This window comes from Ochlerotatus camptorhynchus, unplaced genomic scaffold (genome assembly GCF_037179485.1).
Source record: "Ochlerotatus camptorhynchus isolate MF236.1 unplaced genomic scaffold, CSIRO-AGI_Acam_v1.1 ptg000726l, whole genome shotgun sequence".
Lineage (NCBI taxonomy): Eukaryota > Metazoa > Arthropoda > Insecta > Diptera > Culicidae > Ochlerotatus > Ochlerotatus camptorhynchus.
The window spans coordinates 110070-129710 of NW_027041200.1; the positions used below are offsets into that span (position 1 = coordinate 110070).

General features: G+C 37.3%; 1 protein-coding gene and 1 long non-coding RNA gene across 4 annotated transcripts in view; both read left to right on the top strand.

The window, feature by feature from the left end:
- Positions 1 to 10857: 10857 nt before the first annotated feature.
- Positions 10858 to 12406, top strand: LOC135714798 (uncharacterized). The gene is made up of 5 exons (XR_010518893.1): positions 10858 to 10934; positions 11100 to 11249; positions 11310 to 11596; positions 11670 to 11992; positions 12055 to 12406. It is a non-coding gene; the product is annotated as an uncharacterized LOC135714798 (long non-coding RNA).
- A 3281-nt stretch (positions 12407 to 15687) lies between these two features.
- Positions 15688 to 19641, top strand: part of Zw10 (Zeste-white 10) — an 87396-nt gene continuing 83442 nt past the window's right edge. For 2 of the 3 annotated variants that reach the window (XM_065238165.1, XM_065238167.1), the window contains exons 1-2: positions 15688 to 15737; positions 15820 to 15936. The gene's annotated coding sequence lies outside the window, so the exon portion shown is untranslated. Of the gene's footprint in view, positions 15738 to 15786; positions 15937 to 19641 lie in introns of those variants that run through there. The other variant, XM_065238166.1, reaches the window with a different exon arrangement.

Below are 19641 nucleotides of genomic sequence, written 5' to 3' on the forward strand. Positions count from 1 at the left end.
TCAATTTCTACGTCACAACTGGGGACGTAGACTCGATATTCGATCGAAAAAAGCTCACAGGCAACAATCCGGGTTGCCTGCTTCAGGTCATCAACGGTAACGCGCAGTTTGTTTGGTGTCACCCTAAAGATATCGGTTACGGCCGAAAATTTGTTTGTCAGATCCTTCGAAATCCGAGCAATATTCAAAGGTTTTTGGTTGGGCCGCAAAAAAACAACCCACGGACCTTTCGAGTCATCAGGGTAAGCCTTGTGGTGGGGGGTCGCTGAGATTTTCGGGGGAACGAGTGGAGTAGGGGGCACAGGTGGACAAGGCGGCGATGGAGGGGAAGGGTGCGTAGGAGGAGAAAGGGGCAGTGGTAGACATTTCACTTTTGGATAGGCTCCAGTGCTCTTGCTGGTGGTTTTATCAAGGTGCTCTTCGAGGGTATCCATTTCTACAAAGCACTAGGAAGCACTACAAAAATTGTTTCATCATCAGACAGGTAGTAAACTAATATTTTTGTAAAAGGGTTGACGTTAGGGTTGGAAGACAGCAGAGAAATAACGTTGGGTGGACGACACCACCCACCGTGCTCATCGGGGGATGGCTGTAAACACATGGTACATAATGGTCGACAAACTAATTTAGAACAACCGGTTACGTTACGTGATATGATTGAAAAGTAAATGTAGTAAAAACTGAAAGATAATAGATCAACATTTTAACTACATTTATTTATCTTTACAACAACAAGGGAACGCCTTCTTGCTCGTGAGATTGTTTCTTAATAATTAATTTTATTTGTTCTAGACCCCTCGGTAGGACATTTTGAATTTACCCTAAAATGAATGGCAGACTCCAAACTTTCATTTGGTGAAGTTTCAGCGATACTGATCTTTTTAGAAAATGTTTTCCATCAGAGATACCGTATTTCCACAAATGTATCAGTAGCATACAGGGGCCACCCTAATTTATGTATCCTCAAATCTGCATGGAAATCCCATTTCTAAAATAAATCCAAAATATATTTTTCTTAGCCCACTTACGCCGATGCAAAATCACCTTGAAAAATCCATAATATTGAAGGAACACACCTAAATTTTCCCAATTTAAAATTGATATTCGTATTCGCTTATTTTGAAAATGTCTAAATATATGTTTTTGATATTTTTTACATTATTTGACTATAACTTGCGTGTCATTTAGTTTTTGTCAAAGACAGTAGTTTTCTAGCTAGTCAGGAACTCATGATATTTTATATGCGAGAATTGCACGCCACGTATTGAAAAGCTTCTAGAGAAAGCTCGATATAGCATATGCAAGAATTGTACATGTATACTAACGCCACGTGGTGAGAAAATTCTGAACAAGTGTCTACCAGCCAAAAAGACTTGATCCCCTGAACAAGCTTGCAGAAGACAGTAACTTTCTAGCTGGTCAGGATCTAGAGATATTTTATATGCGAGATGTGTACATGTATACTAGCTCCACTAAGTGAGAAAACTCTGAACTACTGTCCATCAGCAAAAAGGCCTTGATCTCCTGAGCAACTTTGTCAAAGACAGTAACTTTTTATCTGGTCAGGATATCGGGATATATGATGATGATGATGATGGTCCCACCTCTTACCCCTACAAAGGTTTGAGCTGGACGAGTTATCTTTAAGATAATTAAATATAAACATTTTAACCAGGTTTGCAAACAAAATCGAGCTATTACAATTACAGATATAAAAGTCCTGTTATCAAGTTATCAAGAGTCCAAGTATAATCCTCGACAATACTTCCACTTACACGTGACCTGGGATTTACACGTTTAAGCTTCCGTGTCAGGACTATATCCAAGGAAACGATTTCCAGCCAACCCTTTACTAATTCAAGGCTTTTGCCACAATCTCCACGTATTAGTCATTTATACCTGTATTCCTCGCACGCGGCTCAAACCATTGTAGACTACACAAAGCTATTTTTACTATTACTAATACAAAATCAAAAAACTAAAAATCCATCATCACCATCGAGGCAAACAATGTAGTTTTTTGTATATGCTACACAAATTACTAAAATGTCTTTATGACAGTCTCCATACAAAATAATCCGTTAGAGATAACTTCGTCAAGATACATGATTTATCCATTCATAAAAATTTAACTGTTCAATAAACATGATGCAAGCGAACCGACTTGCAGGAAATCCTCACAAGTCAGACTCGCTTCGGTGACCACTCCTTCAATTTCTACGTCACAACTGGGGACGTAGACTCGATATTCGATCGAAAAAAGCTCACAGGCAACAATCCGGGTTGCCTGCTTCAGGTCATCAACGGTAACGCGCAGTTTGTTTGGTGTCACCCTAAAGATATCGGTTACGGCCGAAAATTTGTTTGTCAGATCCTTCGAAATCCGAGCAATATTCAAAGGTTTTTGGTTGGGCCGCAAAAAAACAACCCACGAACCTTTCGAGTCATCAGGGTAAGCCTTGTGGCGGGGGGTCGCTGAGATTTTCGGGGGAACGAGTGGAGTAGGGGGCACAGGTGGACAAGGCGGCGATGGAGGGGAAGGGTGCGTAGGAGGAGAAAGGGGCAGTGGTAGACATTTCACTTTTGGATAGGCTCCAGTGCTCTTGCTGGTGGTTTGATCAAGGTGCTCTTCGAGGGTATCCATTTCCTCAGAGCTATCAAGCTTTTCAAATGAGGGAGACTTTATCGACTCATCATCAGAGATGTCAAGCGACAGACCCCGCCTTTATATTTATCATCCATTGCGGTGACTTAAGATACCACCGCAACGGACACAAATGTCAAATATATGGATTTAAATTGGAAAGGAAACAACAAGAAAAGGAAGTCAACACTGTGGGTGAATTGCTCAAAGTGTTAATAAAAAATAAAATATGGGGCTCAGTCGGTAAAGGCGCAGCTACAAAGCAAGACCATGCTGGAGGTGGCTGGGTTCGATTCCCGGTCTGGTCTAGGAATTTTTCGAGTTGGAAAATTTCTCGACTTCCCTGGGCATAAAGTATGATTGTACTTGCCACACAATTATACTAATGCAAAAATGGTACAGGCATCGAAAGCTCTCAATTAATAACTGTCCCGAGCCAAGTCTGAGATCAAATGGAAATCTAAATTTGATGTTGTGATTTCGCTGATAATGATTACTCAGGTTGCTGTCGTTTTGGTCATTTTAACGGTTAAAATATCAAAATTGAGAGCAAAAAAATGTTCCTGTGACATCACATTGAAAACTATTTCTGCTATCAGTGAGAGCAAACTGAAAACTCAATTTGATATCAATTTTTCCTGTTGATAACAAAACAAGTAATAAATTTGATGTTATGCTAAGGCAATGAAAACAAACCCGCAACAACATATTTTTGTAGAGCAAATGTACAGCAAAATGAAAACGAAATTTATCAATTGCATAAACTGAAATCAAATTAGGATTTCAGTTTGATGTTGATATCAAAACTTGATTTCAATTTGCTGTCATTTTGATACTGGTGAAGCGCCCATACTCCGTTGCGCATCCATGTTTCACTCCCGTGTTGAAGTGCCCAACGTAGAGCAACAACTCGCGTGGTCTTTCTTTCTCCGTGAAATGAAAGACAGTGCAATTCCATTTCTACTGTATGGAAAAAGCTCTTTGATGAATCAGTTATCCTGAGGTTGGAACTGTGCTCGTCCGCACCTAGCAAACCTCGGATAATAAACTCATCAGAACAACTGCCCCGATTCTTTATTCTTCGAAACCTTTTATACATGAATTTGTTACTTAAACTCTACACAATAGTTTTTCTCCAGTATGTACATATAAAAATCAACGATACATTGGTTCCTTTTTCTCACATGTACTTAACCATTTACTACTTATACTCTCTTTATTTCTAGAACCTTCCTCTCAATCACACCTGTATCTAGCAAGCCACAATTCTTGCCATAACTTGTATGCAACTCCTCTCTCTCTCTATGTGTACTCTCATGCTCTCAGCGGGCCAAACCGCCTCTTTTAAGTCACTTGAACCCGCCTCTTAATTCTTAGTACATAGTGTTCATTCATTAATTCATTAGCATATATTCTAGTCTCTTTCATGAGTCATGTCCCCTGTTCGAACGTAGCGATATACTCTGGCGTCTTCATTTGTTTATATTGATATTTAATTTTGCTACTCTGCATGGCCCTGTTATTTGTTCCCATTTGTAGCGCCACTATGAACGTTACGCTGCCCTTCAATGTTTATTTGTTTACATAACCGAATGAAAACATTTCCACCTGTTTGGCGTGTGGTGGTTATTCATTTGCTAATCTTTTCTATGCTTACGTTTACGCTGAGTTAGTGGGAAATGGGGCGTTGCACTGGACTTTGCTCGGGGTGGAAGTGCATCTTGAGCACTAAGTTGAGAGCACGCAATAAGCTAATATGCGATGAGCAATAAGCTTGAAATGCGATGAAGGAAGAAGAAGAAACAAAAAAAACTAAAAAGATAATGAATAATAATAAAAAAAGGGAAAGGAAATTCAACACTACAGGGGGATTACTTAAACATAAAGAAACTCAAAACCAAAAAAAAAAAAATTAAATTAGGCGAGACAAAAAAAAATAACTTTACTCTATATGCCGGTATGCCTGTGGCACTGCACACCAGAAGGTGAATAAAAAAAACTCCGATCGAAATCCGAAAAAAAACAAAATTTTTTGCGGCATCGAGAGAGTAGCGTAAAGCAAACTTACTCTGTCGAACGTTCGACGAGGAATAATTTTTTTGAGCTTATGAAAAATAAAAAATTCTGAAGTAGGTATTGAAAACCTTGAACACTTAAAAATAATTCTACGATTTTTGTCAATTTTTAAGTGTCCAAGATTTTCATTTTCCATAAGTTCATCTAATCAAAATGACATCTGAAACAAAGTTGGGGGAATCTAGAGTGCCTTTTCAGAAGAAAAAAACACTGACAAGAAATAAAAATATTTGTTAAAAAGAAAACTGTTAAAACTTCAATAACAAAAAAAAAGTACATTTTTTTAGATTTTTAACTTATGTTCGTATGTTTTTAAACTTTTTCCATAAATATTTTTGATTGTTTCTTCTGTATATTTTTTAGTTCAGAAAATCATTTACTATGCACAAATCACATAAATATTGGGTGAAAAAAAGTTCAAACATTTTATTAAAAGTTTATATTCTCCGTTTTTCTTCAATTTTGAAGTGTACATTGTGTCGCAAAAGTGCCCAAACAAGAAAACCCATAACTAGGGAATGATTGACACTTAAACTTATCCACTATCTACAGCTTGACATTCGCCAAGTCGAGTTAAGGACCATAGTTACATAAAGCTACATAAAGCGACATAAAGCAACTGCGATGGTCCCATTAAGTGGTTTCCATTGTATTTCTAGTCAAATTTGTAATGTGTATTAAGTTTGAATGATCTTATTTATACATGCATATCTCAATTTTCAATTACATGCCGCTCATGGCAAGTCCAGGCATAAATCAGCTAGCCGAGAACAACACGTATTAAGTTAGGTTCATACCATTGCTTCTTATGCACCCGTTTGGCTGTTTTTCAAACTTTTCCAGGACAAAGCTTTTGAGTTTATCCAGTATTATGAAACTATGGGTGATTAGCTACCACTTTCATTCAAAAACTTAGTTTTGACTACAACGCAAATGGGACCGACTTGCGATGAGCGGCAGTAAATGTATATATTTGGTCATCAAATCGACAAATTCAAATTATTAGTAAATACCTTCTATCATTAATTAAATAAAGGGTGATACGGTCAAAATTTGGTCAATATCATCTTGACGTATTTCTTTCAATTTTACATTTAAAAAACCTGAACACCCCTCATTTTGAAGGTGTGTGTGTGTAGAATGTTGCTCCTATTTTGATTTTGGAATTCACTCTTCAGTTGTCAAAATGCCGTCCAAGCAAGAAGAGCAGCGTATCAAAATTTTGCTCGCGCATCGCGAAAATCCGAGCTACTCGCACGCAAAGTTGGCAAAATCGCTAAAAGTTGCCAAATCAACCGTTACAAATGTAATTAAAGTGTTTGGGGAACGTTTGTCGACAGCCAGGAAGTCTGGATCGGGGGGAAATCGAAAACCGGAAGCCGCTGAGACGACAAAGAGAGTTGCCGGTAGTTTCAAGCGAAACCCTAACCTCTCTCTCCGAGATGCCGCAAATAAGCTGGGTGTATCGTCTACAACCGTGCATCGAGCCAAAAAACGAGCCGGACTATCGACTTACAAGAAGGTAGTGACTCCAAATCGCGATGATAAACAAAATACGACGGCCAAAGCGCGATCCCGGAGGCTGTACACGACGATGCTGACGAAGTTTGACTGCGTGGTAATGGACGACGAAACCTACGTCAAAGCCGACTACAAGCAGCTTCCGGGACAGGAGTTTTATACGGCAAAAGGAAGGGGAAAGGTAGCAGATGTTTTCAAGCACATGAAACTGTCAAAGTTCGCAAAGAAATATCTGGTTTGGCAAGCCATCTGTACCTGTGGCTTGAAAAGCAGCATTTTCATAGCTTCCGGGACTGTCAACCAAGAAATTTACGTGAAAGAGTGTTTGAATAAACGTCTGCTGCCTTTCCTGAAGAAACACGGTTGTTCCGTACTGTTTTGGCCGGATTTGGCATCTTGCCATTACGGTAAAAAGGCCATGGAGTGGTACGCCGCCAACAACGTGCAGGTGGTTCCCAAGGACAAGAACCCTCCCAACACGCCAGAGCTCCGCCCAATTGAGAAATACTGGGCTATTGTCAAGCGGAACCTAAAGAAGACCAAAAAAACTGCTAAGGGCGAGCAGCAGTTCAAGGCAAACTGGCTTTCTGCGGCGAAGAAGGTGGACAAGGTGGCTGTACAAAATCTGATGGCAGGGGTCAAGGCAATTCGGATTTGGAAAAGCGGAAGCCTAACTGAATATTTTTCCTGAATTTTATACTAATTGAACTTGAAAAAGAATTTAATTTGATTTTTTAAATAAACGATTTCACCGATTTACACGCGTTTTCCCTTGACCAAATTTTGACCGTATCACCCTTTACTTACTGAAAAACATACATTTTGTGATATCGTGCATATTTTAAAAATAAAATAAAAAAAATTGTGTTTGGTGATAAAAACTATGGATATTGTCCTGCTTTTTCTCCAGAGTTCAAATGCAATGTCCTCCTTTTCAATTTATTGTTATGGTAATCCTACCTGAAACCTATGGCGATTTTTGTGTTAAATTTCATTGATTGGAAATTGTTTTTGCTTCAGAAGGCTTTAACTTTACTCTATATGCCGGTATGCCTGTGGCACTGCACACCAGAAGGTGAATAAAAAAAACTCCGATCGAAATCCGAAAAAAAAACAAAACTTTTTGCGGCGTCGAGAGAGTAGCGTAAAGCAAACTTACTCTGTCGAACGTTCGACGAGGAATAATTTTTTTGAGCTTATGAAAAATAAAAAATTCTGAAGTAGGTATTGAAAACCTTGAACACTTAAAAATAATTCTACGATTTTTGTCAATTTTTAAGTGTCCAAGATTTTCATTTTCCATAAGTTCATCTAATCAAAATGACATCTGAAACAAAGTTGGGGGAATCTAGAGTGCCTTTTCAGAAGAAAAAAACACTGACAAGAAATAAAAATATTTGTTAAAAAGAAAACTGTTAAAACTTCAATAACAAAAAAAAAGTACATTTTTTTAGATTTTTAACTTATGTTCGTATGTTTTTAAACTTTTTCCATAAATATTTTTGATTGTTTCTTCTGTATATTTTTTAGTTCAGAAAATCATTTACTATGCACAAATCACATAAATATTGGGTGAAAAAAAGTTCAAACATTTTATTAAAAGTTTATATTCTCCGTTTTTCTTCAATTTTGAAGTGTACATTGTGTCGCAAAAGTGCCCAAACAAGAAAACCCATAACTAGGGAATGATTGACACTTAAACTTATCCACTATCTACAGCTTGACATTCGCCAAGTCGAGTTAAGGACCATAGTTACATAAAGCTACATAAAGCGACATAAAGCAACTGCGATGGTCCCATTAAGTGGTTTCCATTGTATTTCTAGTCAAATTTGTAATGTGTATTAAGTTTGAATGATCTTATTTATACATGCATATCTCAATTTTCAATTACATGCCGCTCATGGCAAGTCCAGGCATAAATCAGCTAGCCGAGAACAACACGTATTAAGTTAGGTTCATACCATTGCTTCTTATGCACCCGTTTGGCTGTTTTTCAAACTTTTCCAGGACAAAGCTTTTGAGTTTATCCAGTATTATGAAACTATGGGTGATTAGCTACCATTTTCATTCAAAAACTTAGTTTTGACTACAACGCAAATGGGACCGACTTGCGATGAGCGGCAGTAAATGTATATATTTGGTCATCAAATTGACAAATTCAAATTATTAGTAAATACCTTCTATCATTAATTAAATAAAGGGTGATACGGTCAAAATTTGGTCAATATCATCTTGACGTATTTCTTTCAATTTTACATTTAAAAAACCTGAACACCCCTCATTTTGAAGGTGTGTGTGTGTAGAATGTTGCTCCTATTTTGATTTTGGAATTCACTCTTCAGTTGTCAAAATGCCGTCCAAGCAAGAAGAGCAGCGTATCAAAATTTTGCTCGCGCATCGCGAAAATCCGAGCTACTCGCACGCAAAGTTGGCAAAATCGCTAAAAGTTGCAAAATCAACCGTTACAAATGTAATTAAAGTGTTTGGGGAACGTTTGTCGACAGCCAGGAAGTCTGGATCGGGGGGAAATCGAAAACCGGAAGCCGCTGAGACGACAAAGAGAGTTGCCGGTAGTTTCAAGCGAAACCCTAACCTCTCTCTCCGAGATGCCGCAAATAAGCTGGGTGTATCGTCTACAACCGTGCATCGAGCCAAAAAACGAGCCGGACTATCGACTTACAAGAAGGTAGTGACTCCAAATCGCGATGATAAACAAAATACGACGGCCAAAGCGCGATCCCGGAGGCTGTACACGACGATGCTGACGAAGTTTGACTGCGTGGTAATGGACGACGAAACCTACGTCAAAGCCGACTACAAGCAGCTTCCGGGACAGGAGTTTTATACGGCAAAAGGAAGGGGAAAGGTAGCAGATGTTTTCAAGCACATGAAACTGTCAAAGTTCGCAAAGAAATATCTGGTTTGGCAAGCCATCTGTACCTGTGGCTTGAAAAGCAGCATTTTCATAGCTTCCGGGACTGTCAACCAAGAAATTTACGTGAAAGAGTGTTTGAATAAACGTCTGCTGCCTTTCCTGAAGAAACACGGTTGTTCCGTACTGTTTTGGCCGGATTTGGCATCTTGCCATTACGGTAAAAAGGCCATGGAGTGGTACGCCGCCAACAACGTGCAGGTGGTTCCCAAGGACAAGAACCCTCCCAACACGCCAGAGCTCCGCCCAATTGAGAAATACTGGGCTATTGTCAAGCGGAACCTAAAGAAGACCAAAAAAAACTGCTAAGGGCGAGCAGCAGTTCAAGGCAAACTGGCTTTCTGCGGCGAAGAAGGTGGACAAGGTGGCTGTACAAAATCTGATGGCAGGGGTCAAGGCAATTCGGATTTGGAAAAGCGGAAGCCTAACTGAATATTTTTCCTGAATTTTATACTAATTGAACTTGAAAAAGAATTTAATTTGATTTTTTAAATAAACGATTTCACCGATTTACACGCGTTTTCCCTTGACCAAATTTTGACCGTATCACCCTTTACTTACTGAAAAACATACATTTTGTGATATCGTGCATATTTTAAAAATAAAATAAAAAAAATTGTGTTTGGTGATAAAAACTATGGATATTGTCCTGCTTTTTCTCCAGAGTTCAAATGCAATGTCCTCCTTTTCAATTTATTGTTATGGTAATCCTACCTGAAACCTATGGCGATTTTTGTGTTAAATTTCATTGATTGGAAATTGTTTTTGCTTCAGAAGGCTTTAGACCTATATGGAGTTTTTATAAACCTAGTGCCTAGATCGTAACTGTAATACCTTTTCATTGTAATAGTCAGGGTTACTTCCACTCACTTGCTATAAAAAAATGTTTTTCGGAATTATGAAATCATGATATAGTATAATGCTAATTAGTACTTGTAAGTTACAAGAGGAGGTCGTGAAGTATATGTCTGACACATAAAATCTGTCAAAATTGCTTTCAGTGCGTCACAATCAGCGGTTTTACGACTCGTGAGCAGGGTTGCTTCCACTCACTTGCTATAAAAAAATATTATACGGAATTGTGCAATCATTAGATGCAATAATGCTATGTTGTACTTGTAAGTAACAAGAAGAGGTAGTAAAGTATGTGTTTGACTCATAAAACCTGTCAATTTCGCTTTGAGAGCGTCACAATTAGCGATCTTATGATTCGTGAGCGTTCACTCAGAGTGAACGCTCACGAGTCGTAAAACCGCTGATTGTGACGCACTGAAAGCAATTTTGACAGATTTTATGTGTCAGACATATACTTCACGACCTCCTCTTGTAACTTACAAGTACTAATTAGCATTATACTATATCATGATTTCATAATTCCGAAAAACATTTTTTTATAGCAAGTGAGTGGAAGTAACCCTGCTCGTGAGCGCTCACTCTGAGTGAACGCTCACGAATCATAAGATCGCTAATTGTGACGCTCTCAAAGCGAAATTGACAGGTTTTATGAGTCAAACACATACTTTACTACCTCTTCTTGTTACTTACAAGTACAACATAGCATTATTGCATCTAATGATTGCACAATTCCGTATAATATTTTTTTATAGCAAGTGAGTGGAAGCAACCCTGGTAATAGTAATCGTTAATGTCTCCAAATTTAATCATACCGATTTGTAGGTTGCTCTTATTAATGAACCGGATCAGAACATTAATTCTTACCATCTAAACTATCCTACTGGTGACGGAAATGCTAATGTGGTGAGTTTCTCTGCTTTGAATGTTATCTTCTTTCAAGTTGCGTGTTTTCATATTTTGATTAACATAATCACTCATCATACGACGCTTAAACCTAGTACCTAACATGCATGTCACCCATTGTTACAACTTATTTCGACATTTAATACCTGTTTATCCTGTGGACAGGATAACGGATTGCGTGCCATTAGTCCCGCCACGGTTACCATAGTTATGGATATTTTGTCCAAGCGGGAAAGCGATTCGAGCTTACGCCAGCTCGTACTGCAATGTTTCACCATGATGGCAATCATATTGCAAAAATCTAGTCCTGAACAGGTACAGTAGTTTTCGACTGCATTGCAATCGTGTAGCTAATTACCATCGCTCTAATTTTAGCGCCAAATCGATTTACTTACTATTTTTCAACTGTATCTGGGAGCCGTTCACACCTTACTGGAAACGGAACATTTCCTGCAGAAAGGATCGCCGAGGTTATATTTCGAGGTGAAAGTTTCGAGGTGTCGCCAAATGATGATAATAACATTGACGTCGGGGCTCTGACTACTATTATCGGAGTGATAGAGCACTTCCTACAGGGGCACGTCAACAAGCATGTACTGTGCAATGCCATGTTCGAAGCAAAATTTATACCCAGTCTAGTGCTGATCCCGGAACGAGTTAAGGTAAGAGTTGCACTTACTCGCCGCCCACAAACATTCAAGATAGTTGTTGGCTTTTCGTTTATCTCCACAACAGATCTGGCATATCGATCATCAAACATTGGGCTCAACACTGGTCAGGAATTTCCATAAGCTTTGCAGCAGTTCTGAAAAAATCCACTACAATCTAATGCATACCAACAACGTGAACGTTTTGTTCGATGGATTGAAACTTTTCGGGCGACCGTCTCACGATTTGGTATGCGATTGTTTGTACTTTGCCTTCGAGGGAGGCGATTACCATAGTTTGAACGCTCGAATCGTTATCAAGCTGGTGGAGTGGATACCTGTGATGGCTGAGGCGGAACAAAACTACATCAGTGACGTACTGCTGAAGAAGTGTTCGGCCAGCATTCAAAGGTAAAAAAAACCCTTCAACCTGTTTAAAAAACAAACAAATAAATCGACATTATTTTTTTAAGCAAACATTCAATATCGGAGCAACGGATGATTAAGTGTATCGTGGATTACTGCTTGGAAGATCAACATAAATTGTCAGCGAAATGCGCTATAAATTTGCTTAAACTAATAGAAGAACTCGCCAAGCATAGTATCCACCCGATTGAGCTGAAATGTCTTCTCCGGTTGCTCAGGAACGAGGCTAACTTTGAGTATAGAAAACAGTTACTGGAAGTCATTATGAAGGTTTCTCAACAGGCTGTCACTTGGAATTACCCCGATAGAGTATCTGGATATCCAAGGTAACACAAATGGCATTACAATTCCCGAAATACGTAAATGGGATACCGCCCATGGGTTCGTGTTTCATGCTTGGGTTCGACTTGACCGGGTATGAATTTTTCATCCAGAAAAACGGCAATTTTGTGGTTAGTGTCATCACGAAAAAGGAATTTTTCACCGCAACCGCTCAGTCGACCCACTTGCTGGATGGTCGATGGCATTCGATTACTGTAAGCGTAGTTCCACCGAAGAGATTGTTTTCCTACCAACAAATCAACGTTTATATAGACTCGGTGCAGAAGCTTGGATCAACGATGAAATATGCAGCATTTGCCGAGGTGAATATTATATATGTATACCGCCAAAACCTGCTACACTAGATGATTAGAATTCGAAGAAATATAAGTTTTTGACACGTTAATTGGAACACGAGCTGTAAATGGCACACTGATGGTAGTAAAAAAAAATGAATAAATGCAAATTGATTTAATACTTGTTTAAAAAATAACAAACCTCTATTTTCGGCAAAAGATATCGACAAGGTATGTACGGCAAAAAATTTACGTCTTCAAAAGATCTAAAAGTTATTTGAAGACACTTTTGCTGAGAAATTTTAAATAAGAAAAGCAAAATAAAACGTTTTGTTTTAAGTCACCTTAACCCTAATTTATGAACATTACTCTAAACCGGTCAATTTAAGAAATACAAACTCTTCTCTTTCTACAAAGTTGCTTGAAATAAGCTAAGCCACAACTTTAAAAAAATGCATTATTTCTTTAAAAAAAAGTTAAATTTTTTATATCAATGATCAATATCAATATCAATAACACATACAAAATAATAAGAAGCACCTTAGAATTAAATGTTATAAAAATTGTAGAAGACAAGCTTTTTGCGTTTTCGACCACTGTGCACTGTACATTAAATTTAGAAAAGCTGTGTAATGAAATAGGCCTGAAGTAGTAGTATAGACTATGTCAAGAATCATAAGGGCCTAACTGCGATGATCGATTCTCTTCACCAATTTCCCGACATTTTTCCAATACAGTGTTGTAATATGTTGTATTGGCTAGCAAAAGCAATAGCAAACTCATCGAATGGGAAAGTCGATGAAGATAATCGGTATTTTTTTTTTACTTTTTGCTTACCATAGGCACTGTTTTACTAATAATATTGTAATTTTTTGCTGAATGTTAGGTAATCGTTGCTTACCCATAATTTAGATGTGTGCACTTTTTGAGATTATCGATATTTTTCACAGATTATTCCGTATTTTTTTTAATGATTATCGTTTACATTGTTAGCATGCTATAATCCCCCATACACAATTTTACTCAAATCTCTAAAAGCGTTAGGTCAACTCAGGTTAGGCGACTAAAAGTAGACTTATCCACTATTTAGTTTAAAGCATTATCAATTTTCATACGGTTTCACTTAGTTTTGAGTTATTTGTCACTCACTAAAACTTCGTAATGAGTTATCAATTTTTTTTTCAAAAATCATTGAATTTTATTAATTTTTGAATAGCTTTCAACGGTCGTGTATGCTCTGTTATGCTTGTGTAATGTACATTGCAGACATTGAGGTGTAATATGTGATTTAGGCAGCATGCACGGTAACCGCAAAATACTCAATAATTACTATAAAAGACTCAATATTGACTACAAGGTATGCATTTTCGAGGGAAACTGGAACTACCCATTAAATGAGTAAATTTTTTACCCATTTATGAGTATTTGTTTACTCATAAATGAATACTTACTACTAATTTTTGTACTTTGTAGTCATTATTGGGCATTTTGCGGTAACCGTGTTTAGTATACCTTTGCAAAGTTCCACATTTCCATAACTGTTGCACGGTCGATGAGAATCAAAATTGATAAAAGTTGAGTTCAATTTGACTCAATTTAGCAAAAAGTCAATTTTCTCACATGGTGATGAATAATGTCTATTTATTAACTTATTAAGATAGCTATGGCGTTGTTTTTTACCTTATTTAATGATGTTGTCTTTTTTCCTAAAAAGTAAATGCTTATCAAATTAGGGTAGTTTCAAATTAGCGTAATTTTTTTTTTCTTAACATTAGCATTAGCATTAAGCAAGTTGCACAAATTCGTAGGTGATACAAGTTCCAGACTATTGTTTGAGAGTATTGCCACCTCCATCCGTTACCGTTTTGTCCGAGATTTGGGATTGATCTCGGCCTCTTAGATGGAAGAATCACTATCTCCAACAATCGAGAACTGTCCTGGCCACGTCCTTGAAACTGGTGGGGATGGGCAGGATTGTCAGTTGGACACTTACTTAAGAGAGATGCAGAGAACTCTACGACCTCTCATAAGTGTCACAGGAGTTTGGAGGTTGGTTGGAAGGTAAGCCATAGGATACGTTCGGTAAACGTTGCTGGCAGATTTTCGATAGTAATGATTGTTGTATGTGTCAAAAAATGTGTGTGTCTGTGTGAGTATTTTATTTAATAAAAAATTTAAAGCTTTCACCAATTTTGTGATTTTTACAGCAGCTTCTTGTGCTGTTTGAATTCCTTTCTGGGAAATTTACGGGATTCCATTAGGTTGGGCTACTCATTACTGGTATTTTATTTAATAAAAAATTTAAAGCTTTCACCACTTTTGTGATTTTTACAGCAGCTTCTTGTTCTGTTTGAATTCCTTTCTGGGAAATTTACGGGATTCCATTAGGTTGGGCTACTCATTACTGGGGTCGCGATACCTACATCATGTTGGTGGGGCTGCCACCTGTTGACGTGATACTCCTCCATGGTGAACAGACGCTCGAGGGTCGCACCTACTCACTTTGCTATCACCACGATCCGGATCCATGTTTTTATCGTGGTGACATTGCCCAGGCTACGCTACCAGTATCTTTTGCTGGCGGTCTTTGTCATCGGTTGACCCGTGGAAGCGTGAGGTAGGAACTTGTGAGGACCAGAGCTGTTGGAACAACACTCCTTCCAGGTTGTCGACTCACCATTTGTAGCCCGTAAAATATTTTTTCTTAACATGGACACAAAATTATACTCAAATTTGAGTTCGGTTTACTAGAAAATGGCAAAAAGAGGATTTACTGGAATGAATGAGTTAAAGTTTACTCAAATTTGATTAAATGACACTAATATTTTTTTAAGATTTTCCAACAACAGTTTACTCATTCTGCAGTTTAGAGTAAATTAAACGGAAATTTGAGTAGTATTTTTTTTCGTGTCGCGCGAACAAACTTGCACACAAGATTTCATAATGTTGTATTTGCTCGCGCACTTGTACGCAAGTTGCCCCCTTTCTGGTGCCCATGGAAAATATCATTGCTCGCGCGGATCGATTGTCCGCGCATTTAACAGCGATGCATCCGCGCCCATTACTAGTGGTGCGCTGTCATTATTTCAAAATTGAATGGCATACTGCAACGAGTAAGATATATCTAATATGGACCAACAGGTCTGTGCCATATAAAGGGAGAGTAAGATATATATTATTCTTAATTTATTCAAGATATCCGTGTATTTGGATCTGAGTCGTTCAATAGTGCACGTCCAGTAAAATAAACAATAGAAATATCGATAAAGTACGTCGAAAAGCAAGAAATTGTATGCGGTACCATCTAAAACAGTAAGTAAGATTCGTTTATTTTTTTGGGATTATTTCGACAGTGAGCATGCATAAGGGCCTATATGAGATGATCGATTCTCTTTTGTTAAAAACTTGCTGGATTTAACGTTTCTCGGTGCGTTTGATGTTGCTTTTGATAGCCAATACAACCTGTTACAACTCTGCATTGAACAAATTCTAGAAAATTGTTTTGCTTAGCTGTAGCAAATTATTTTCAATCTTCTCAAAGCTATGCAAGAGCGGTTTGAAAATTCTGGAGTGCTTTTTGAATTGGTCGTGTATAACAAACGTAAACACATTTTGGAGTACATTTTGAATAGGTCGTATGTAACAAACGTTAACCAAACTGACATTTTAACAATCCGAACGGTAAAATGTGTAAAACTTGCACAGAAAAAAAAAGTTGTTGAATATTACATCCAAACTGCTGCAACCAGATCAATCCATTGGTTGTGTAATATAACGTTGTACGATGTACATTGATTTTGCGAACAAAATTTCATCCATTGAAATAATATTGTATCATTATTTCATTCATCAGCTTAAATTACATTGATCGATATTACAGGTTGAAACTGAATAATAAACGAATTCGTATAGAGTATTGCTAAAGTATGATTGTGTCAATGATTTGTTTTCATCGGGAAAATTTTCCGCTATGAAGTTTTTTTTTTCGATGAAAACATTTTGCATATACGTATACGTGACGTAGTGGATTCTATAACATTCCCCAGAAAAGTATGCGCGTTTCACACCAAATTGGACTAATAAGCGCGTTTTCGCTTATTAAAAAGTGTGATAAAACTGCAAGTTTACGTCTAATCGTCTTGGTGTCTTCGGTGCACTTATTCCTTATGATGCAAGCAATAAGTGCTCCGAAGACATCAAAACGATTTGACGGAAACGTGCACTTTTATCACACTTTTTGCATTTTGGGACAGTCCAGTTTCAGATGCAATCAGCAATATTAGATTGACTATTCTTGTTTATTATAGTCACTCCTGTAATGTTCTTTCGGGTATATAAAAAGAAGAGAAAAACTTCTTAATTGATTAATTTACGCAAAGGTAAAACTTTGACAGGTAGCAAAACGTCATTATCATTTTCACATCACTTCCATCTGCTGGTCGACCGTAACGTAAATTCATCAATGGATCAAGGGGTTTTCCCTTCTTTGAAAATATAAGAAAAGGAAATAATTAATTCTTTGGATAAACGATAAAGAATGGAATATTCCCTTCTTTATATATAAGTAAAATATCAGTCCCATATGGATTTTCGTCAATTTTGAGATAACAACGCTATCCACTATCACTTGGCATCTATTTCATATTATGTGATAAAACTATGGACTTTGATCATGAAAAATATGAAAACAACATCAAGTCAGTTTGTCCCATCAAGCAAAGTAATCACATATCAGTTATATCCTGAAATTCAATCGTCCATAGTTCAAGTTAAAGTTCTGCTTTTCGAATTGCCATATTTTTCGCTGATATAACAGATCATGTAAGCTTCATTGTGACAGATTTTAACTTGAAAAAATAACAATAAATTAACTGAGATTTTTCAAATATTTACATGAGAATTGCACTTCGTATCTTTGACTGCCATTTTCTCAATGCCTACTTTTTCCATATGGGACTGATATGCGATTATAGGCAGTATATAATCAATAGTTTTTCGCAAGGAATTCGGGGTAATGCCCATTCGGGATAATAACGTGGAATAATGTTATAAATTTGTAATCCCTCCCCATGGACATGGAGGTTGACGGTACTGAAGCAAAGGGTTATGTTTAATTTCTTTATATTTGCAACGATGATGATTTCCCATAGTGACACATATCACCTTCTTAATGCTTCAGTATACCTCAAACGATTAATTCTTGGTTGTTAATAGAACTTCCTTGATGCAATCGGCTGCTTCATGCAGACTGAGCAATTCTGATTATAGTATCAGATTTGTTCTGTATACAGAGGAACTGGGAGGGCTTATTAGAAACTTCTCACCAATAAAGTAATGACCTTCTAGTAAATTTTGCATATCATTTTATTAATATTTTATTTATTTAAGCATATTATTTTTGTTACAGTCAATTAGCATTAGCATACAATACAAGAGATTTAATATTACTTGCTCGGTTTTGCGTAAAATAATCAATATGTATTTTGCTTGTAATTACCTTTGAATTTTTTTTTTGTGATCTCAAAATTTTCCTAGTTTGGTTAGAAGTTTCGAAGCTAACACATGTCCACAGGCCTAATAGAAAGATAGACAGACAAAGCGTATCATGAAGAATAGTTGCATGCAGGGTTGTTTCCACTCACTTTCTATAGATGAGTGATTTTCGGAGTTTTGAATTCGTTAGATGTTGTAATGGGGGTTTGTGTTGTTGGATGCGGGAGGAGATTGGAGGGCGGGTGTTTGACGCATAGAGCCTGTCAATTTCGCTTTCAGAGTGTCGCAGTCAGCGGTTTTATGATTCGTGAGCGCTTGCGATTCGTAGAATCGTTGATTGTGACTGCCAGTGGATTTGGCGGGTTTTGTGTGTCGGACGCTTGCTTTTTGGCCTTTTCTTGTGTCTAACATGTGCAGAGTATCATTATAGCGTCTAATGGTTTTGAGATTCCTGGTTGCGTGAAATATACTTGTGAGAATATCTTTTTGAGATTTTAGTAGTCACGTTTTGTTTGTAGTTTATATGTTATTTCTTTCATGTAATTATCGTAAATAATAGTTATTCAATAATAGATAATTCATCCATATATTCAATAATAAATTTACGAATGACTATAATTTGGATACCTAACAATTGGACAGAATCACTAGCAAGAATAGGTTGTGTTCGCCTTCGAAAATATCGATTCGTTTTTCCAGGGTTGTAGTTTTGGTTTTCATTAGTGGCCCGGCTCTGATTGTGAACGATTTAGGTAGTATTTTTAGGTAACTATTTAGCTTTTAGCACAACTTTGCTACTACGAATCCACAAAATACATTAAATTGGAGGCGGATTCTGGTACGGAATTACAGGCTGCTATTCTGAGCAACTTATCTTCATAAAGTTAAAAATTACATTTAGGTGTTAATTAACAAATATGAATAGTAGTTAACTTTAACATAATTTTGATAAAACAATCATTTCATCCAGTTCACTTTAAAACAAACAAGTATGAAAGGAGATTGCTTAGAATAAAGATAAAAGTAATAAGCGCAATATTAAACGACATTAAATTTGAATCTGATACGGTAGGCCATATAACAGAGTCGATAGCCATTGCAAATCAACCATCTCTACCTGCTTATTTTCCTAACTTTCACTATTATTGCTGTTACTCTGACTATCCCCTATGTTCAACAGCTTTCCTTACTATCCGGTATCGTAAACAGGATTCATTTGACCCCTGTGGTTATTATTCTGTGATGCCAAATCTATACCTCTACCCTGGTGCAGTATGGACAGCTATTTTTCGCTGGTGACTTGGCCCTATGACCCCCTTCTGTGCTTGAAAATGAAAATGAATAATGTTATAAATTTGTAATCGGTAGTTCAACGTTCCATGCACCGATTTTTTAATCCATCACGAGAAATTCTACAACTCAGGTCGAACAATTCTTCGATAAGGTTTAACAGTTTCCGACTGATTGAATTGGATTGCATAATAGACCCTTTGACTTTTTAAATGATGAACGAAGTGCTTGAAG